Consider the following 24,071-nt stretch of genomic DNA (forward strand, 5'->3'; position numbering starts at 1 on the left):
GTACTGGAAGGCCACAGTGAGGTCTCCCTGGAGCCTTCTCTTCTCCAAGCTAAACAAGTCCAGTTCCCTCAACCTCTCCTCATAGGAGAGGTACTCCAGCCCTCTGATCATCTTAGTGGCCCTCCTCCAGACCTGCTTCAAGAGCTCCACATCCTTCCTGTACTGGGGGCCCCAGGCTTGGATGCATTACTTCAGATGGGGCCTCACAAGAGCTGAGTAGATGCAGACAGTCACCTCCCTCTCCCTGCTGGCCACCCCTTTTTTAATGCAGCCCAGAACACAGTTGGCCTTCTGGGCTGCAAGCGCACACTGCTGGCTCATGTCCAGCTTCTCGTCCACCGGGATCCCCAGGACCTTCTCTGTAGGGCTGTTCTCAAGGAGTTCTTCCCCTAGTTTGTATAAATACCTGTGATTGCCCTGGACCGAGTGCAGCACCCTGCACTTGACTTTATTGAACCTCATTAAGTTTTCATGTGGGCCCACTTTTCCAGCCTGTCCAGGTCCCTCTGGATGGCTTCCCTTCCTTCCAATGTATCGACTACACCGCTCAGCTTGATGTCGTCTGCAAACTTGCTGAGGGTGCACTCAATGCCATTGTCTATGTCATTGATGAAGATGTTGAGGAGCACCACTCCCAAGACCAGCCTCTGTGGGACACCACTTGTGACCAGCCTCCACCCTGACACAGAACCATTGATCACAACCCTTTGGCTGTGTCCAGCCAGCCAATTCCTAATCCACTGAACAGTCCATCCTTCAAATCCACACTCTCCAATTTAGAGAGAAGGATGTGGTGAGGGACCATGTCAAAGGCCTTTCAGAAGTCCAGGTAGATGACAAATTGAACAGAGAAATATTTCAATTTGAGTAAGCCACATACCTTTTCCCATTTTTCTTAAAGCAGAGAATTGCTGGCAACAAAATTTACAAGGAAAATTGTATTTACAATCCAGTCTACCTACACCTGAGTCCTTTGGCTTGAAACAATGACAGGGAGTAACAAAAAGCTGTGCCAATTTCTGGGAAGACCATTATATGTAGGCATGCTATAGGATATGTCTACTCAGGCGGTCATATGAATATATCAAATTCTGGAACTTGGGTGTTTGCTGCTGTTGAATCTGACAGTGACAGTGCTAGGACATGGATAAAAACACTAATGGCTTTGTGATTTTGGAGTTGGCTTTTTCATAACCTTAGAACAAGGAATTGTAGTTAAAAACTGAAGCACGTTTTCACATGAAGTTTTGCAGCCATGACTATGTGTATGAGTGTGATTTAGCAGCATACATATGTAATGTTAACTCCATGTATGGAAGGAATTGCTTTATCCAAAATAAACTATGGCAGGTTACTGAAAAAATCCTTAAAAGTGTCAAGTTTGGCAAGTTCCCAAGGAAACATAAAATGCTTAATAGACTTAAAAGACTTCAAGTCTATTATTCTACTAAGTTATTGTACTACTATTTCAACCATTAAAAAAAAAAAAAAAAACACACAAAGAGTGGGTAAACACTTTCATGGTTGATCTCAAATGACTATATTTTAATGTGCTTTTTTTCCACATACAGAACCCTACTCCCTTGATAAGCCATAATGCTGTTTCTTTCTCATGATCAAGTGGTCTGGGGAGAGCTGCTACAGTCAGTAGTAGAAACATGTATCTGGATCAAGTGGCATCCGGTTCAAGAAAATACTAAAACTGTTCTTGAATACAGTGAAGTTACATCCAGTAAGTCCACTCATTTTAGAGAGTAGATATGCCTCTATTAGTCAAGTGTCAGTCATATGGGTATCCCCTTATCCTCTCTTCTGTCATTTTAGAAACAATTTTAATTTTGTAACTAAGACTTAATGAAGACAGGATCAGTACTTCTGAGTGGTTTATTCTCAATACAGCCTGCTCATGTCTTCAAACTTGACTATGCACCCTGTCAAGTCATATCTTATCTCTTCTCCTTCCCATGATATACATCTCTAGATGCTTGGAAATCAATTGCCTTTTACTATAAGCAAGCAAATACAAAGTACCAACCAAGAAGAAAATAAGAGACTTGACTTCAAAACAAACATATTAGTCACTAGATCACATACTGTCTCTCAGCTGTCAAGAGAATAAATTCATCTTAAATATTTTATTGCTGATCCTTACGGGTAGTTTAACATCCTTTTATGCAGCTGGGTCTGCATGGAAGTAAGAAGTAATTCAATTGCTGGCTTTCTGAAGTAGGGTACAGGAAGTTTACATTCTAATAGTAATCTCAATGGTAATACTTATGGCTGCCTACAATAGCATTACAGGATGTGTTTTTTTCTTTCTTTTAGAGGCTTGTGACACTCACATGATGCAAAACTCTTACATGCTTTATAATGGAAATGCCATTACAATCTTTGATCTATGGCCTTCCAGAAAAGAAAACATGGTTGTTATATATTCTGAGAACACAGAGTACACTGTGATTGTGTCATATTTTGGCAGCCTTGAAAGTTCAAATATATAATTGTAAATTTTAGAAAAGAGATTTGCTGTTTTCCCACAACAGCCTGTAACTTGAATGTCATTGGAAAAATGAGAGCCAGTGGCCAGTCAGTTCACTACAGATGCTGCAATTATCTGAACACTAGCAGTTCTACTTTGTTAATTGGCCAAAATACCATTATTCGCTGCTGTTGGAAATAGTAGCCATTTAGGTAAAGGGCTATTGAAATAACATAGGGAAAAAAAGAAAAAGGACGAAAACAAACAAACAAACAAAAAACTAGTACTTTTTATAACTGCATTTTAATTTCTTGCAATATATATTTGAAAGTTAGTGAGACAATAACTGGAGAAGCCAAAATATTGTGCAGGTGTCACTTAGAAGGGTTCCACAAAGTTCCAACTATTATTTCTCCAATGAGATCTTAATGAATTTTGCCTTCAAATTTGAACTCATAAGATTTGAAGAGATGTGCTAAGTTATTCATATAAAACACATAAGGAGCAACACTGCACAGAGAAAATTAAATGGGAAATTAAATCACACCTTAAGTCAGAAGCATTGCAGTAATGAGCTCATTTTTTTTTCTTTATTTCTTCCTATTTCAGCTCCTCCCTGAAAGAAGCAAATAAAAAAACATGTTCTAGTGTACCTGTGTTTTTAGAGACAGAGATATTCAGTTAGCTGACAATTTCTGTATATTTATGCCTTGAGCGTACTGCATTATTCCTCTTTTGTATTAGTCCAAAAGCACTTCCATAAGCCGTCAGTACAGGGAATATTATGATCTCCACACCTGGTCAGTAAAAAGGCCACGGACCGGTTGACCTTAAAAATGAACTACCTTACCTCATTGTTATATATCCATCGTTAAGAATCAAATTCATTATAAATCACAAATAAATACATGCTGTCTCCTCACAGTGACATTCACATATGTGGTTCTTCATAACGGAAGTCATTTATTTATTTTACTTACAGTATTTGCAGAACTGTAAGTTTATTAACTGCAAATTTATTACTTACTTATTTTACTTACAGTATTTGAGGATGGCTCAATAAGAATTAGAAAAGCTAGAAAATTCTGGTCGAGCTTTTATAATGGGAGCAATTTTTACTATAAACCTAAGTTCAAGAGTCTTCTGAAGGTAAGCCAGACTTTCATTTTTTAAGCTTTAGTAGTAGAATAAATTAAATAATACAACGAAGTCTAATAAAGGAAGGAGAGTCTTATTAAAGCAAAATGGAACTTCATGTGTTTCTGACTGTTTGAGCCTGAGGCTTCTCCCAGGTGCTAGTAATATATTGGCAGCCAAAGTAAGGCAAAAGTTCAAGGAAACACTTCTGTGCTTTTAAGAATCTGACAAGCAAAACTTCCAGTTACTGTTTTGAATAAATGATTTATAGCTGCCTTTCTTAGGAACAGTTATCTGTCAAGGATATTTTGCTGAGAGTCCACCTCTTGTAAAATCTGTTAATTAACTGCTGTACCCAGGTAGTAAACTGTTTGTGAAATATAGCTATTTACAGCATAGAGCTTTTTTGCATGATCCTAATCACAAAGCAAAAGTAGTCATTCAGCCTTGGGAAAAACTTTTACTTCTGTATTCACGATTCTCTTTTTCTTTCCTTTGACTTATACTTCTGTGATTTCTACAATTATGTACACCAGCAAGAATTCTAGCTGAGCTAATGCTCTCAGCTTTCATGACTTTCGCAACTTATGAAACACACAACTTTTGCTATGAGATTTCTTAATTTCTTAATATACTGTCTTCAGAATTGTTTTGCTTTCTATTTGAGATGAAAAAAAAATCTACTGAATGAAAAACTCTACCTATGCACAATGTCTTATTTCAAATTATAGTTATTCTTTTCAGTAAAATTTAGTAACTTACTGAAAGGTTATAATTAAATCTTTATATGTTTGAAGTAATATGCAGAGGTCTTAATTTAACTGAAATTATAGAAAGCTTTAATATTTAAAGGTAAGACTATTTTCATACATAATGCTTTGCTCGGTCCAGTATGCTATTGCAGACCTAAAAAGAGTAACTGAAATAATGAACCCTTGAAATACATTTAGTTTACTGATAAATTGGCAGCCTTTACATTCAACATTAAATTGTTTCATTATTAAACCCATCTGATTTGTAGGTAGATTTTCAATAGAACAGTTAGCTTACTAAAAGATTAACTAAAAAAAAAAAAAAAAAGAAAACATCTATGAAGTTTATTTCTCATGCAGAGATAAAGATGTAATCTAAATGTTGACTATCTAATTAAGAGGCTCACAGTTCTCAAGAACGTTTTTGCTCTTTGATCACATTTCAAAATTGAGAAAGAGACAATAAGCCTATTCACTGTGTTGAACAACCTTCTGTGGATGAAAAAGATGGATATCTTACAATAGGGACAGAATCCTGCTACTGGAAACAGAGAGTATTTCTATTGTATATTTTCAAGCTATCAATTTTTAGTTATTTCTCTTGTTCAGCTACTAGAACCTATGCTTCTGCTTTCTTCTTACTATCTGTACATGAAGGGACTGGCTAATCAAAATCTTTAAAGAGTTGCCTCTCTTGTGCATTTCAAACCTCAGGATTAATATTCATGGATAAGTTACACATAAACTGTGCACAGACATATACAACCAGGTCACAACATTTGCAACTTCTGTATTCCACCATTCTTAATATTTGGAAAAAATAATAATTCTTTATCCCCTGGAATTTTTTAGATTATAGAGGTCAAAAATTGACCCATATAGTTCCTTTTTAGTGATAGGAGTTTATTGGAGATGTTAGTTTTATGTTAAGTTTTCATTTGTTTTTTAGATGAGGGCACTGATTTTCATTACATCAGTATCTCATGACCTATTTGAAGAATGACATCTTAGGCATTGTATAGGTTTTTGAGAAGTTATTTCTTAAACATTGTATTACTAAACTTCATTATGTTAACATTTCTTTTTTTATGGGAGGGGAGACTTACCAATACAAATGTAGAAGAGAGAAGGGCAGTATATAAAGAATAACAGATTAGAAAGGAAGATAATCCGAAGTAGAAAAATACTAGACAATATTTTACATTCTGGTTAAATGCAGATGAAAATTGAAGCCTAGTGTCCTGGTTTGTAACAGACTGTCTTTTTTAATTCTAAAAGCAAATGTTAATGGGTTCAGTTATTGCAAAACAAAATGCAATAATGCATAAAATGGAGAGTAATATCAACTTGGTCTTTCACATTTGTACACTGCTGGATTGATGTGTTCTTTATGTGTGCTTCTTCAACCCAGCCAATGACATTTTTCTAGAAGAAAATTTTATAAATGAATATCCCACAAGAGATGGATTGTGCTATGATAAGGTTCATGGGAAATATTGCTAAGTATTACTATATTCACAACTGGGCACTGCTTTTGAGATTTTACAAAACCAATCAACTAAATGGAGAAAGGAAATTCCTTTCAAATAGTAGATCTATCCATAGACAAAATAAATGATTCAACTAAAACATGTTTCTGAATTCTTGAATTTATTCCCAATTTAGCTGGCAGTTATTTAGTTATTTCTTACTACAGATAATTTCCTCAGTCTGGATAAAGTACTGGAATTCATTTTCAGATGTACGAACGTGGATACTGAATGTTCTCTGCCCCACCAAGTAAGAAAATATTATTTAAGTAATTTACAAATTACTGTTTCTACTCAAGGCTTGATTTTATTTATGTATGGCTGATGAAAACCACACCAACAGTGTGAAGAAATGTTATGTATTAAATGCATGCAATTGCTTTAAAATGGTGGTATTCTGATAAACGCTAATGTTTTAATAAGAATTATTGCATTTGCAATGTTATTCATTTGTCTTCTTTCCAGGAAAGAAAAAAAAAAATCGTGGATTTTATTTTATTTTGTAATTAGATATACCACCTTCTGACCACAGGAATGAGACCTGGACTGAGCTAGACTGTTAACTGTGGGTTGAAATTTCTTTCCTTTATTTTCTGCTGAATTTGTTGAAGGAGAGGGTTTACCTGAATAACAACAAACACATTAAACTATATGAGAAAATAATATATTTTTAAATGGTTCTAGTATTCAAAACTCTTTCACTGCATGGTTCCAGAAATGACTGGCTAAGCCAACATTCCACATCCACTAAGAACTGGATCCAATTCTGCAGGCAGGGAACCACTTCCATTCCAGAGGAATACTGAAAATACACACAGGAATACTCTGCGTGTAGAGTAACTGAATTTCATGATTTCTAAGCTCTCATACCTTATCCTTGTGATCCAGAACTTGATTTGGTTCATGCTTTCTAAATACAGAAAAAATATATGAGGGCTGATCCAAAAGAAATGTCTTCTACTTTATTTTTTTGGCCCACAACCTCAGAGGCAGATGTTCATGGTATGACAGGAGAGGTTGAACCTTCCTGCCAGTATTCCATTACATCTTGTTGCCATGTGACAGATGGCAGCAGAGGGGCAGTCTGATACAATGGCGTCTGACATGAAAGTGTGGATGAAGTAAAGGTGTGTCATTGATTTCCTCCACGTGGAAAAAATGGCATCCATTGACTCTGACATTCATTAATGTTTGCTGAACATTGCTGGAAACCAAACAGTGAATGTGAGCACAGTGAGGCAGTGGGTGGTACATTTCAGCAGTGGAGACAGTGATGTGAAAGACCAGCCACATTCCGGACAGCCATACAGATATTTTCAAGTGTGACATGCAGGCTCTTGCTCATCACTGGCAAAAAATGCATGGCTAAAGGTGGTGATTATGTTGAAAAAAGTTTTTTGTAGTTGAGAATTTGCTCTACCAAACAGTGTTATTGTGCTCTTTGTATCTGTTGTAGAGTCCATTAAAATAAATGGGAGGCATTACTTTTGGAATGGGCTACAGAGTATTGTTTTTTTTTAATAAACTTTTCTACTACTTACTACTACTCCCTAAAAGCTACTGCTTTTCTTTCCTAATGTATGCTAACCATCTTCTTGGACAGATATGAAAAGACCCTACACTGGGAAGGGAGCAACACAAAAGAGTGAATGACGCTTCATCCCAGGGAATTGTAGATAAGACATTTGAAATGTCTTGGCAAAATCACTTAAAATCCAGCCAGGAACCAAAAACTACAGTGTTTTTCTGAAGTTTCTTTACTAATAAGTTGGAATTAATCATGTCCTAACATATTTTTTAAAATAAATACATAAAAAATTAGGAGATAAATATGTTTATGGAACTGGTTCTAAGTGAGTGGTGACAGGAAACAGATGAGTTTCTAGCAGATCTCAGGAATATTTGGAGTATTCCCAGCCAGAGGACATAGAGGTTTTAGTTGGCTGGGACCTGCAACGCAAAGGACAGTTGGACAGGATCTCCTTTACACCTGACAGACTGCATTCTCACCTTCAGAAAGTTATGTTCTAGATGTGCTTTTCTGTTCTACCAAAACAGCTCTTGAGACACTAGGTATCTTCTGTTAATGCTAGTTCCAAAAGAAAGGAGGCAAAGGAAGAAGCACTGCACTATTGAAACACTACTCGATAGCAGTTGTTTCACACATGGAAAACACAAATCTAGTAATACTATAGAGGAAACAGTTGTGCTTACAGATTTTCCCTGGTTTTGTTTCACTGAAGATGGTGCCTTGAAATTTCACAGTTCTTTATAGGCAGCCCCTACTAGAAACACATGATGATTCATATCAACAGCAGCTTAAGGTTTACTGTACATAAATACATATATTACATGTCTTCATATATTTGTGCATATATATATAAATATGAATTGTACTTAAAAATCTAGATATATTTTATGTATCTTTATATATTAAAATTAATAATCAACAATAAAATATAAGTTCACTTATAAAATCACCAGATTTACCTTATGTTCAGTTCCTGAAATCTTCTAGCATTGAGAATTTATCTATTTGATACATATGGATTAAAAGCTTAATGGAACAGTACCCTATCTGCTAAGTTTAAGAGGCTTTTCAGGTTGTGGTTTGGAAAACACTGGAATGAATGCTATGAAACAAGTCAGGCCTATTTAAAATAAAATGAAGAGCCTTGTCTATTTCATTTGCATTAGATAACTTTGTTGGTTCCAATTATAGTGAGCTTCCAGGAGGAATTATGCTTTAACAAGAACCAGTGTTCACCATTCTGTTTTATCAGGATATAAACTTTGGAAATATCCCTGTGATTCAAGCAGAAAGTTAGAACATCACATCCTTCAAGCAGAGCCATCAAGATTTAGGCCTTTGGCAGTCAAGAATGTTCTGGTTAGTAAATGATATAAGCAATTGAACACAGTGGTTATTACTGATACATAAGGTGCTCTTTTGTTAAGAAGACCTATTATGGCTTCTTTGTTGTTTTATTTTGTTGAGCAAGTATTTTAACAGTCTAAGCAAGTCTGAAAGTTGCTTGCGCAGGACGCAATCTCATAGACATTTGTTTGAAATCATTTTTCCCTTCTTGATTCCAAAAGCCCTGAATCCAGAACTACTATATTTCATTTCTTTCTGGAAAGGAGAATTCTGAGCTCCTTCTAATCATTTATGTTCCCTTGATATATGAGCCTGAACACAATATTTTGATAAGTAAGGAGTATTTTATTTTTTTTCAGACCACTTATGTTTCGCACCACTGTTTTATGCTGGCTACTCATCTCAAACCTAAACAGATAGTATGTGTTTGAAGCTATCTGACTAGTAATAAGTCTATTCACTGCTTTCAAGGAAACAGTGTGCTTATCAAAACATTTTGCACTCACTTTTATTACTTGGTGAGAATAAATCAAAAGATAAAATGATTCATTCTAAAATATCTATGCAATGTTGCACAAATAAAATAAATTTCTACATCGGTAGCTGGATAAAGTTTTAGTAATATAGAATCATAGAATAATTAATGTTGGAAAAAACCACTAAGATCATCTAGTCTAACCATCAACCCATCACCATATTCACTACTGTTATTTAAGGTATCGTCCCATTATATCATTAAGTGGTTTGCCTGAGGGACTTCTAGGAAGCATTTCCCCATTACTTTTTCACCTTGGAGAACTGGCTGTTGCCTTTGGTAATAATCCGTTATTTGTACAGATTCCTAAACCTCAGGATGCAAGTGGAGCTCTTAGGATCTTATTGTTCATGTTTTCTTGAGGTTTTCTGGAAGGAATTAGAGGGATGGCTTTCCTTCTTTTTGTGAGATACAAGTTCTACAGGTTCTATGTATAAATGGGATAGTAAATAAGGCTTAGAATTTAAAAATATCTAAGAATGGCCCTATTAATATATTAGGGAGCTAGCGTCTAGAGGAAGTCATCTGGATGCAGAAGAAACAAGACAGAGACACAAGGTGACTTCAGGCGACTAAATCCTGTATTTTCAAATACAGATGAGAAAGTTCGGTTTCATCTTTAGAAAGAAAACACCAATATTTGTTAATCCACATTTAGAGAGCTCAGTAATCAGCTTCAGTAGCTCTAATTAAGCAGCTTCTCTTATTGCCTTCCAGAATGGAAATAAATACAGATGCTGAATTTAAACACCTCTTAAAACACTGGCATTATTTTTTCTACTTCTGCATAAAAGCGCTTTGAGCTTTGTTTTCTTAGGTACATCTTTATCTTCAGCAATGTATAATTATCCACAATATTGTAGTACATAAGCATGGATGTAAATGTTTTCCTACAGTAGAAATAGCTCAGGGGAGAAACAATGAGCTAAATATTTGCTTTGTGTAACTCTGTCTAATGTTATTACAGACCTTCAGGATCTTGGAGATGTGGGTTTAAATTCTTTTAAAGAGTGGTATTAAGTCTCATTTTCACATTGTGTGTAACCATTTTGTGTTCACAGAAATAGCAAATCTGAACTCTTCATCAGGTCTGAACTATGTAGATTCACTGGCCACTACACAAAAGAGTGCAATCCAGAAAAACTTGGACAGGATTAATGTTCACACTAATATGTGCAATTTCTATGCTTCAGTCAATCTCACTTGTGCCATTAGCATAAGTGGAAGGAAACGCATATGGATTTGACAGCCATCCTAATGCCTAAATTATAAGACAGTTTGATTAATTTTGCCTTCATTGTGTTATGTTATACACAGCAGACAAGAAATCGATAAGGAACGTAGCTATGGTTTGTACTATAACTGACCAGTATGTATTCTTCTCTTCTGCAGATCCTGAGAGCTGGGCTAATGACAGTGTATGATTGATAATTACATCTGTTCTTTCTCTTCTGTCTGCCTGTTCAGCAGAAAGTATCTTGGCTCTCTGTGAAGACAGGGCAAGCTTACTTTTTACATGCAGCCACACATGTTTTCAAAGGTATCATTTCTCCTACTGGAAGGGTATAACTTTCTGATGAAGTCATTGACATACAACTTGAAATATGATACCATATGGAATCTGTTCTTTAGATTTCATGCACTTGTCATAATAATGACTTGTGACTTTCTGTTAACTTATGTTTTCAAACTTGCCAGTCTTAAAATAAAGTACCTTTTTTATACATAATACAGTGACTTCACAACTCTGACTTAGAATATCTCTACCTTGCTTCATCTTACTTGTTTATTGGAAACAATACAGATTTGTTTGGTCAGATATGTTCAGATCCTTCTGTTTTACAGTGTGACACTGCAGACTGATAGGCATTTATCACTTCAAAAGAATCTTGTAAATCAGGCTGAACACTGAAACTAGCCACATGATTTATCATCATGTACAATCAAAGATTACAGTTCATCAAATGCCAAGAGCAGAGCTGTTTTTCTGTAGTTTTTTTTTTTTTCATAGCCCTCTTAAATGAGAGGAGGCTTCCTTCTCTTTGATTCTATGTAAATAATAAATAAATGTGTCTGCTTATACATTACTTACTAGCTTCTGTAACAATCCTGTGGTGATGGAAACAACTATCACCAGCTAACTTGCATAACTGAAGTGGTTTTAAGAACTCTAAGGCCCTGCTTAAAAGCATAACTAAATGCCAACATGGAGACATATTTCCCACCTTCACCAATAGGCTTGTAAGTTGTAACTGAAAGAATGTTTGAGGTATATTCATCATCAATAACAAGAATTTCACCTTTTATTTCTATGATTAGGTCAGGAAAAAAAAAAGTCTATAAATATTTAGGTACCTAGAGGAAGAGTTGGACATGAAGTAGCTGTATCTGAATTTACCACTACCTAAAGAGTTCTTTTCGGGTGTTATTAAGACTGCTGTTTATTGTAACACATGACTTAAAGGTACTTAGTTACTCTGTACACATAAAGAAGTATGATACTTCCCATACAAAGCTAGCCATTGTCAAGGGCTCTTGCCTATGCTCTGCTATCCTTGGTAAGCTAGATGTCAGTGTATTTGCAGCATGTGCTCCAGAAGCATCATTCCCAGTAAAACACAGCAACCACTGTCACCACCTCTGCAAACAGAAAGGTGTAAAATAGTGGTATTGCTGCTTTGTTTTCTATACAGTTACAATCACCTGGATTACAAGCAGTTAGGCTAGAGAAGGGAAAATAGGACATTCTTTCTCCTTTGTCTTATGAAAGCTGCAAGATCTAGGAGAGAAAAAATATCAATCAGCAACTCAGACACTAACACAGAAGAGAAATGATTGGACTTTTACTCATGATCCTAAATTTTAAGCTACTGAGCCTATCTTCCCTTAGAAGAAACTTCCAAGATCAAAGCAGTAAAGGACAGAAGTTCTTCTTTCCATATTGATGTGGGAATTTCTTCCAGGCTCACTGCAGGCTTTTCCTGTTGCCCAGCCTAGAAATCCAAATGTTCCACTTGACATGCAGTTGTTTCAGATCCTGACTCACCTGAAGTGCTGTATAAAAAATGTGATAGGTAAAAAAAAACCCTTCATGTAGGAATCTGAATACCACAGACCAATAGCGTAAAATGTAGACATCTAAAGCACTTTTCACTTTAATGAATTAGTCCATAAATGACTTTGTCGTGATCATACAGGGAGCTCATGCCAGTAACGGAAACTCTGTCTTCTTATTTTTCATATAGTGCTTTACCAGACATTGAAATTACTTATTAAAAACAAAAACAAATAGTTAACTTATACTGATACATAAATGAAAAATAATGGTGTATCACAGTAGATTTAACTGTGGGAGGAAGGCTCCAAACATTCTTACTCTGTATCACTAATAATGACCTTGAAGCAAGAGTTCTTTAAGGGGGAAAAAGCATCCCTAAAAGTCCCCATGTTTCCTGCTAAGGATTACAATAATTGTGGAATATGTGATGAGAATTACTGATTAAAGAAACTGGAACAAAATTACCAAGTTGGTTTCACATGACAATCAACATACTCTTACTGTTCCCCACTCCTGCTGGAATTCTCTACACTGGATCTTTAAATATACTACCGTTAGCTGGCAACATTCATTTCTTTCTGAAGTTTCAGTTCTTGAATAATGATGTAAGAGTAAGTGGCTGGCAAGACTGACATAATGACAACATTCCAGAATAGAATTTATTCTGTAGCCAGAATAAACAGAGATGAATGAAGAAGCCTCCATCCAAAATGTTGTACATCATAAGTTGTAAGAAAATTCCCTGTAATTTTTTTTACCAATTCCAAAAAGCCATGGCTTTCTCAGATCACTAAACAAAAAAAGAAAAATACTAATGAATGGAAGGAGGTATATGAGATATTATGAATCACAGCTAGAATTTCATCATTTGCACCACACAGCACAGATACATTTAAGGGAAACCTAAACTAATGTATTTTAGCCCATCCTTCTCTAAAAGCAGAGTGAGCTTGTCTGTATTCTCACTTCATTTATAGAAAATCCAGGTTTGGGTTCTAGTTTACCAGAAAAATTTCCTGAAATAAATGTTCTCCATATCAAATTCAAAGATTTTCCACAGCTGCTGAGTGCAATGACCTTTTCTTTGCACCAATTTCAGACTTCTTTCACTTTTTGTTCACCTTTTATCTGCATTTAAACAGTGATAGAAACACAAAAATCTCTCCAGTTCAGTGTTTGAATTCTGAGTCCAAGCTGCTGCTGCATCAAATATATAAAACTGAATCTGTGTGACCACTCTTCTTGTAGAAGTGTTCTGAACACCACTCTTGATATGCTATGTGCCTTTGCTCCTTCTAGTTCCCTGAAGATCTTGCCATACACATTCACTTGTTCCGTGCAAAATAGTAAAACTTGACTCTCCAGTAGAAAGGGGCTTTGGGGGCTTTTCTCAAAATGTCATTTAGCCCTATCAGAAACTCCTGACTCCCACAGTCCAGGCTCCCCTTGAAACTCCTAATTCTCAGACACTGCAAAATTCCATCTTGAGGTGCTTAGGTTAATCTAGCTCCAGATAACTATTCTATTTTGCATCAGTAATCAGAATTCATAAACAGTGCCCATCACTAAATAAATTATTACCATTTTTTCTAGAAAATGGCAATTATTTTACATTTAGCATAACGTTTTTTTTTGGTTTTTTTTTTTCCCTTGGAGTATGAAAGCACCTGCTTCTTTTGTAATACACATGTACTGAAAACATATTTCTTTGTAAAGAATTATGTGTTATTGCACAGTATATCAGAGCAGCAAAGTATAAAGGAAAATCCTTAAGTAATTTCTCATTATTTTCCTTCACAATTTTCTAACTCCACCCTCTTCTTCCAAAATAAGCAATAAAATCCTTCTTCACTAATCTTCAGAGTAAGTGTTTGGCAGAGAAATGTTATACTAGAAATGTTTAAATGCTCCGTCTTTAGTCTTACCTGGGAGTTGTTCTCTGTGTTATTACTCACACATACATGCCTAGAAACAAAATTTAATTTCAGTTTCTAATAAGAAAATAAACCACCTGTTTACTTTTGTTCACCACTAATTAGATATAATATTTTCCTCAACATTTTGCAAATCATAATTATATAAAATTAAGGAAGTCGAGAGAATGTTCACAAGAGAGGCAAACACACAACTCAGAGTCTTTCCTTTGTCAGGTAAATAAATTCCATACTTTTATACATCCAGACCAAACTCTTTCCAAATCAATGGAAATACTCCCATTGGCTTCAGTGGATTCTGGACCAGACCCAACCAATTCCCATTAAAGTCAGCTCAGGACTTGAGCTACATTGTGATGTAACTGAATTAATTAGCTTTAAATTATGAGAAACTACTCTCCATTACTACAAATTACTTGTAAAATAGCCAAGTTTTACTATTAATAATATGTTCAGTGGTACTATATAAGAGCTTTTTCTCATAAATACAAGACTTTATGACCAAGTTTGGGCTTTTGGGTTCCTATTGCCATTTTCTGCTAACAGGCATACAAAAGTATGGGCGTCACTTCATTGCACTGGTTACTGCCATCTTAAATTGGGCAGAATTAAATCTGCCTTCCTTTTCCTTGTGGATATTTTACAGCCTGAAAGTCATCCGCTGTGAACTTTAAGGCTGTTTGGATTCTGTGCTCTGATTTAATATACATAAGAGAGCTTCAAGCTGGGAATTTGATGCTAGGTCTGTATTTCTGGCTTCAGCCCAATTGTCTACATTTGGAAATGTATTTGATGTTGGAACACACTTTTCTGGAACAGAATGTCAAGAAAATACATAATCAAGAGGACATCATACATAACAAGCTACAAAAAACCTGTTTGTCACCCTCCTCCCACAATGGTGAAAAACCTTCCACAGCTGCTAATTAGAAAATTAGAACACCACAAATGGATTATATTTTACTGGCAGCAGAGCTTCTTCCCCCCAGTGTTTTAAAATACTTTTTAAATTGTTTGCTGTCAGCAAAACAAGTGCGCTACCTGCAATCCTATAGACAACAAAGCCCGGCAGCAGGATTTCAGTCAGGTGATGTCACCCAGGTAAAATTGTACTGACAAGCTTTTAATTAAAGTTTTCCCACACATCTTTTTGCTGGTCCCCAGGAGCTATTATTCATTATATGCCGACTGTCAGCCAATTGTGAGTCGGGAGGGAAGTGTTTTATTTTCAAAGCCCTTGCTGACAGCTAGAGAACACTTTGTTATACAATCTGTTTACTTTTTTCACACACACGATCTTGCTAAAGGGGAAATGGTCATGCAGTAGTGTTTACAGTTTATGGCAATAATTAAATGCATCTGGCAGTGCAGTAGCTGAATGGAGGTTGGTGTGGGTGTGGGTGACAAGCCATAAAATTCTTCCTATAAACAGTTACTCTCACCTTGCAGAGCCCCCAGCATTTTAAGACAAAGTTTCTTTGGGAATGGGCAGGTCCAAACAGGTGCAAGGATTCTGGAATTCGAATGTGTGGCTATAACCATGTGGTACTTGATGCTAAGAAACACCGTCTAGGAATCAGGGGAATACTCGGTTCTGATCTGTACTAGGACAGTTTGAAGTGGTTATAAAACAGCTGCTTGTCCTTTGCTTTGCTAAAGCTCAAAGTACTTACCTCTATAGAAACTGTACAATGAAAAACAACTTACCACCAGATGAAAGAAGAAGGCTGTGTGGTATCCTGTTTCAGCAAAGGGATAGTATTTTATGCTTAATACTTACAGGGAAGAGGTCATCTTGAAACTTTTAATGACTTACAATAAAATAATTTTTATTACTGGGCTTGTGATGACAAAAAATTATTTGGAGCTATGAACAACTTTTAATTATGGTAAAAAAAAAAAAATTGTAAGCACTAATAAATCCCTCACTATAAGTGTTTGTTTATTTTTTATTTATTAAGGGTGATACAAAGTCAACAAGTATTCTTAAATTGTTATTAAATGGATAAAGACTTGTTTAATATTCACAAACAGGTAAAAAAGAAATTGCATGGAATCAGATCAGTTGCCTGCCACCTCCTGACAGCTCATTGGTAACTCTTTGGAAATTACTTCCACTACAAAGCAAGAAGAATAGAAAATCAATCAATCAATGAGTATTTAAATGCCGCCTTTTATTGATATTACTACACATTGCTACAGAAATTATAGAAGGGTTAAACAGTTCCATTGCTAATGAATGAAAATCTTTCAGAGCGTTTAAGTGCTTGTAAACAATTACAATATTAGGAAATTATTTTATTAGATGGAAGTAAAGTAATCCAGGAGTAGATGCTTTAAAATGGACTGCTTCTGAGATTATTAAATGGTAAATAGTGGGTCTTACTTGTATGTTGGGTTGGAAGGCAGTTTCAGTAGACAGAGCAGTATGCACGCCTTAATGAGCTGTTTCTGTTTGGAGATCATACCAAAACTTTAGCCAACAGCAAAAATATCTGTACAGGTTTCATTCCTGAAAAGAAAAACATTAAGAATTCTAATTGCAAATTTAACTGATAGGTGTCACTCTGTAGACAATGCTTTCCTGATATTACTGTATTTATTTCTTCACTAATTAGTTATTTTATTATCTTTTAGTTTGACTGAATGTTGGGAGCAAGATTTTTGTTTGTTTGTTTCTGTCACAAACAGCAAATTGATTCTAAGACGCTGAACAGTTACATTCAAATTAATTTATTTATAATCATAGCATTTTCATCTTCCCAAGCTTGACTGAACCAACATGCTATGAATAATGTAAGCAGTTTATGTTAATCCTTACTTTAAGATCAATGTTATAAGGGAGTAGTATTACTTTAGGATCAGTCATTTAAATAGCAACAGTAAGATATATCAGAGATTTGAGAAATCAAAGTGTAGAGATTAGGTAACTTGCCTGAGATTTATGGGGTAGAAAAGGTGAGGAAGCTCTTGCTTCGAAGTTCAAAGCTGCCTGTGCATTGGAGTCAGTCTATTGCGTTAAAAATGCATGGAGCAATAAACCTAGGCTCCACACTGATAAGGGAAAAAGGACTCTTCAGTCAGTCATGACCATTCTCATTCTCTTCTCTCCCACATGCTTTCCAACCCAGAGATGTTGGGGGAGCTGAACTGCAAGGCAAAAGAGACAAATATCTCCAGACAGAGCAGGTACTTAAATCCAGCAGGGATTATTCCTTCAGGCACAGCACTGTGCTAATGTGATTACACATCTTCCTGCTGGAGCTAGTCCACATCTAGCTGATCTGAAGTGATAGGAAGCCACTGTCTGCAACTGGCTTCCCAGCTCCTTTCTTAGAAATATGCCTTCTTTTATGATCCTGAGCTCAGGACTCTCACCTGGCAAATGTTAGGGACAAAAAGTACCACTGGCTGAGCTTCTGCCTGATCTCATATACAAAAAGAAACTGTTGGTCTAAAGAAACACCATAAAAACTGTGGTGTAGAGAATGAGAACATATTTAGTTACCAGATAATTCATTATATGAATTAACTGAGACAGGGGAGGTTTAGGTTAGATATTAGGAGGAAGCTGATGCACCGGAACAGGTTGCCCAAGGAGGTTGTGGATGTCCCATCCCTGGAGGCATTCAAGGCCAGGCTGGATGTGACTCTGGGCAGCCTGGTCTAGTGGTTGGAAACCCTGCACAGTGCAGGGGGGTTGAAACTAAATGATCATTGTGGTCCTTTTCAACCCAGGCCATTCTATGATCCTATGATATGGAAAATAAGGTTTGTCAAATAAATCTAATAAGGATACTTCAGAAAATTTCAGTTCTGACTACTAAGATTTGATTACATGTGTTCACATGTGGTTGGACTTTTATCAAGGCATTAGGTAAGACTAAACATAGGACAGCGCTTCTCAGTACCCAACAGACATATTCTGGTGAAATGATACTAAAGTATGTACCACAGCCTCTTCAACATTTCTGTTATGTAGCTTAGTTAAAGAAGGGCTCTTCCAGTGGTTCTTCTTTAACTACTGGTGATGCAGATATGCAATCATTCTGATGAGTAGCATATGACAGAGAACTAGTAATGTCTTAGCAATGTAACGGACTAATTGAGAAAATACCGAATTATATGTAAAAAAAAGTAAACATGAGCAAACAATATTAAACTAACCTCTCTTCAGCAGCATGCTGAAAGGATCTGTATTTGCACTATGCAATATGATAGTATCATCAAACATCTAAAAGGAAGATGGAGTATGAAGGTAGCACAAAAAAGAACGAACATAAATAAATTATATAAAAACTGAACAGCTCTGTTACCCATTTCATTTCAGCCTAGGGATGTTAGTAGCCATTTGCTCTTGGCTGAGGATCAAGAATAAAAAAATGGATAAGTATGGACTGTCCTTCTAAACTGTGATCAAGACAGAGGAAGAAAGTATGCACACACACACACACACGCGCAGTATTTTTCACATATCGCAAGAACTTAACAACAGCTGTCTCCTAGACTCCTGCCCAAAATATCTATCAAATAGACCTGCATCTGAAAGAAAGCATACTTTGATTGTTGTTCTGCCTTCTCTGTTCTCACCTCTTACCTTTCACTTATGGATGAGGTCAGAATAGCCATCAGAGAATCCTCTATCATGCCTTTTTTTTCCCCTCTGGCTATGCAACTAATCTCTGGCCTGACAAAGAATTACCTCTGTCTTGAGTAAATCCAATTCAGACTTGAAATTCTTTAATTTTAACTGCTCAGAAACACTGTATTTTGTGTTTGTTTTTAATCAGTCAGTGGATAGTATGATTGTATATCAAATATAGTTCCTTAGCATGACAGAGATCATAGCCTGACAGTGGACTACAGCTTCCCTTCCTGCCATCTGCTAAACCCCAAGTTGTTGTCACTGAAAGAAAACAGTAAAAACATATTGGTTTTTCTGTTTCTTGGATCTCACTTGACCAAAAAAAAAAAAAAAAAATCACCTTTCAATCCTCCTCCCATTCAACTCTTGCCAGCTGTCTGGACTGCTGCATGTCACTTTCCTCTCACACTGTGTTTTAGCTGGTTTGGAGTTATCAAGAAGGATTTTCTTAATTCAGAAATAAGATTTACAAAAAGGTCCCTCTGGAAACTGACAGTGCCCTGCAGGGCTCTTGCCCCAGGCAGCCATGAAAGCACATGAAGATACCATAAAGGCTTGTTTGAACAATTTAAACAATTCTTTCCTCACCTGCAGCCAGGTTATTTCCCCTATTAAACCGCAGGTAAGGCTGGCAGATATCTTGTCCATCTTTCTCTACCTTTTCTTTTTTTTTTTCCTCTCTGTTTATATTTTGAGTGAACAGATGCATCTCCAAACATGCCCATTATATTTCACATTACTCAGGTGCAGGAAATTACTGTAGTTGTGGTCTCTCTCTACTTCTCTGTTCAGAAACTTCAGTAGGAATTTGTCTTAATTTCTTACTTACAGTGTGATATATTTTTCAGTTGTTCTATGCGTTGGTTTTATTTATTTATTTGGTTTGGAGGTTTTCTTTTTTGCTTGTTTGTCTGTTTGTTTAAAACAGAGAACAAAAGATGCAGCAGGTATCTTTCAGTAACACAGACAACTCTTTTTCCTCTTCCTTCATTTCCTACTCACAACACTGTGAATAAAGCACGCATTTGAGATTGAATGTGAAAACCTAAGCAGAATTAAGTTTACAGCCTGTAGATGTGAATTGTAACTCATTGTTCATGACTGCCCACACATGCTCTTAGTTCCCACATACTCTGTCTCTGTGATGCAAATGGGAAGTTAGCTCTAGAGGCAGCATTTCTCTTTCCACACTCATCAGCATAGGTCTCCCTATCAGCATTTCCCCCTTAAAGAAGGCTCTGTGCTGCTCTAATTGAGTCTTCAGTCTTCCTGTACCTCCTCCTCTTCATGTTAACAGTGTGAATGGCAAGCAAAATGAACATAAATATCAGGCTCAGCCTAAAAGCAGCTGACATAGGCAAGCTTATGGCAAGCCAGCTTTCATGTGGCTCAGCCTCTGACTTTGAACAGTGAATGGTTGCAAACCTCGCACCTGAGTTACCACTCCCATTCGTCTAAAATCAGTGACTGATAGTGTCTTTTGGGGCATGGGCTTCTCAGCAGCCAGTGTATGGAAGGAAATGAACAGATGAAAACCCTCAGATGGCAACACCTTGTCAGACCAAAGATCCCTGTAATCCTTCCTCTGACAGTACCTGTCAGAAGATGCCTCAGGAACTGTTAGGAAACAGGACAAACTTGTGCTGATGTTTCTGCTGGATAATCTGTCATCCCTCAGTGACAACTCAAACATGAGACAGAAATAGCATGCTCATATTTATTTTTTTCAATGGGTTTGTCCAATCACATTTTATCTCAAGTGAAGTTCTTGCACTAAATACATCCTTTTGGTAATGGCTTCCACACCTAGTCATATATTATAAGAAATTCTGCCTTCTTTGTTTGGGACCTGCCAACAACCCATTTCATTTGATTGTTTTGAAGCTCTTACCATGGAAGAAACAGTGCTAACAGTGTTATCTTTTCTCACATTTCTGTCAGGAACCCATAGACTTGTGTCACAACTTTCCTAATCTATCTCATATACAAAAAAAATTTGCACTGTTTTTTAAATCTCCCATATCTGCTGCACTCTTTTCAAAGTGAAGGAGACAGGACTACATCCAATATTCATTATGTAGATAATGGATTTATACAGCAAAACAGTAACAACTTCTATTTTGTTCTCTGTTCTTGTATTTCTTATTTCATTTTCTTTTTTAAACAGTGTTGAGCATAATTTTCATGGAACTACAAATTATGAGTGTTCTTCCCCCAGTTTGTATCATTTTGGACTTGATGATCTTTAAGGTCTTTTCCAACCTAAACAATTCTATTTTAGACTTATCTGTGAACTTTTCCACGTGACTGCTCACTTTCTTTGAAAATCATTTATTAGTACAGTGAACAGCACATCTATTAAATAGAATGCAGTAGTTCAGTTGAAACTGAATCCTGAACTTTTAGGCAGGGTTTATGGTTTCCCACTAAGTACAAGTAGGAGATCACCTCATGTGAATATGTACATGTCTATGTGGCCAGATAACCCACTTTCCATCATATTTGATCAAGAAGTCCTGGCTGTCTGGTGAAGTGCCCATTGACTGGAAAAAGAAATACATCACTCCCATTTATAAGAAAGGTAGAAAGGAAGACCTGTGGAACTACAGGCCTATGAACCTCACAACTGTGCCTGGGAGGATTATGGAACAGATACTCCTGGAAGAGATGTTAAGACACATGCAAGATGAGGAGGTGATCCCAGACAGCCAGAACAGCTTTACCAAGAGGAAATCATGCCTGGAGGTGTCTGGTGGCCTTCTATGGTGGAGTAATGTCATTAATGGACAAAAAAATGGCAACCATTGTTGTTTATCTGGACTTGTGGAAGGCCTCTGTCATAGTTTTGCACCACATCCTTATTTCGAAATTGTAGAAATGTGGATTTGAAGGCTGGACTACTCAGTGGATAAGGAATTTTTTGAATGGTCATAGCCAGAGGTTTGCAACACACACACGTGCTCACACACTCCCAAGATTATGTCTTAGCACACTGTATTAATTATTATATATATATGTCTAATATATGTATTTATATTGTATATTATAAATATGTATTTATTTACATTTATTCACACATCTAATTCTATCCTTTAGTGTAGCTTCTACCATTTTTCTGGGAACCCACATAACTTACAGACTTACGAATGATCCCCTAAAAAACAGTATCTTGGGGCTTGTCTAAAAGGGAAGTTATATTCTACAGTTCATTTTTAATCTGTTTCATCCTAGGGAGTCTATAGTATCTGGGAGGCAGGCTAATAGCTGTTTTTGGCAGCTTTTAGTTTTCAGTTTATTGATTCATCCCTCAGGTCTTTTTATGGATATTTTTATTTTGAGACAGATCTGGTGCGTTACATCCCAACAGAAGACTTATACTTTTTGAAACTCACCAAGCTTTCATTATAAACAAAGCAGAAAAACTGAAGAAGATATATCTGCTGTAAAATTATCTTCTCCAAGCTTCTCTTTATGCCTTATTCCTTTGGATTCCCCAGTAGGCTTCCTAATTCTGACATATTTGAAAATGAATTAGTACTTTTCAAAATTGTTTCTCAGACTGTTTGTCATCTATTTTGTGTTCAGCTCAATAATTCTGTTAATATTTTTTTTCTTAATTTGAATTAGGGATTAAGCTTCAGATGTGCTGCACTGAGGAGTTTTCCTGGTAGCCCCTCAATAGAAAGAAAGGTTTCACAGTTCGTCCACTTCAAAGCATTGTTCCACAAAGTCAAAAGGTAAATCCAATTGCAAATGCAAAGGAAATAATCTTTTTCTATATTTCATAAAAGAGTGGTTTGGATGCACCATTTTTACAGTTGTCCTGTTGAGAAGAATTTGAAGTGGATGAGAGTGTTTAGCATTAAAATATTTTTTTTACTTCTTGAGACTCAGCATTATACCAAAAAAACACCACATTATATGTTTCCAGAAAAATTATCTCCTCCAACTAAGATTTATCAAATGATTAAATCCATGTCAAATATGTCAAAATAATCAAAGCAAATTCTCATATGGTTTTAAACTTAGAAAAATCAGAATTTAATTTTTTTTTGTTTCATACAGAGTAGAATATTGATACAAGAAATGCACCAAACAGTGAAATGTTTTATTGAGAACAAAATATTGGTACTTCCTTTCATTGGAGAACTGCCATATTCATATGACAGGTATACTATAAGTTGTGGGTAAGGAGACAGGACAGTGCATTAGATTAATACTTTGCCATTTTAATCTATTAATCTACCACCTTTGGGACATGATTTTATATCCACTGTGGAGCAAAGTGAGTGAAAATCATTCCATCCTGACAGCTTTAAAAGATCACAAGTGAAATGTGTTAAGAAGGTCTCAACCCTGTTGATACTGAACAGGAGCATTCATCACAGAAGATACCAAGCACTGGTACTCTTTCAGCATTGTTACCATAATAGATAGATTTATTATAACAAGAGGTATTTCATACTAGACTGATGATAAAAAGATTGAAATGCATGTTAAAATAGATGGATACAGCTGCACTACAGGTCCAGTGTCAAAGAATACCGTATGTCAGATAAGTCATATGTAAAACCTGGAAAACATTTTCCATACTGATGCTGGTCTGAAAAGAGCAGTGTAAAAGCAATGCACTGCTTTATTTTATTTTGTTGTTGTTGTTAATTTATAAGAATAAAGATAAGAAAATGATAAAATGATCTGAAAAGCAGAAAGAAGCTAGGTGAACTGTTCTGCTGATTTAAAGCACTATTTCAATTTATACCTATAGATTTTCTATGTAGTCATGTCAAACAGCAGTGTTTGTTTTAGAAGTTTCTTTCAAAACAAACAAACAAACAAAAAAAAACCCTACAGCAACTGCTGTGTTTTTTTTTTCTCTCACTAATAAATGTAAGAAAAAAAATATAGCTTGAATAATTTTCCAACCGGCAAATTCCTAATTAAATACTTTATTAGTAGATTATCTAATCTTATCTTTAAGATATCTTCACTTAATGAGCCCCTCCAGATGTTGTATCGTAAGTGAAGCAAAACAGAAAACAGCTGAATGTTAAGCACAACATAATTGGTTATGGTCATCTTGGAAAACACTGCATTCTCATGTTACCATTACTGCAATAATCT

Source organism: Gallus gallus, chromosome 2 (assembly GCF_016699485.2).
Source record: "Gallus gallus isolate bGalGal1 chromosome 2, bGalGal1.mat.broiler.GRCg7b, whole genome shotgun sequence".
Lineage (NCBI taxonomy): Eukaryota > Metazoa > Chordata > Aves > Galliformes > Phasianidae > Gallus > Gallus gallus.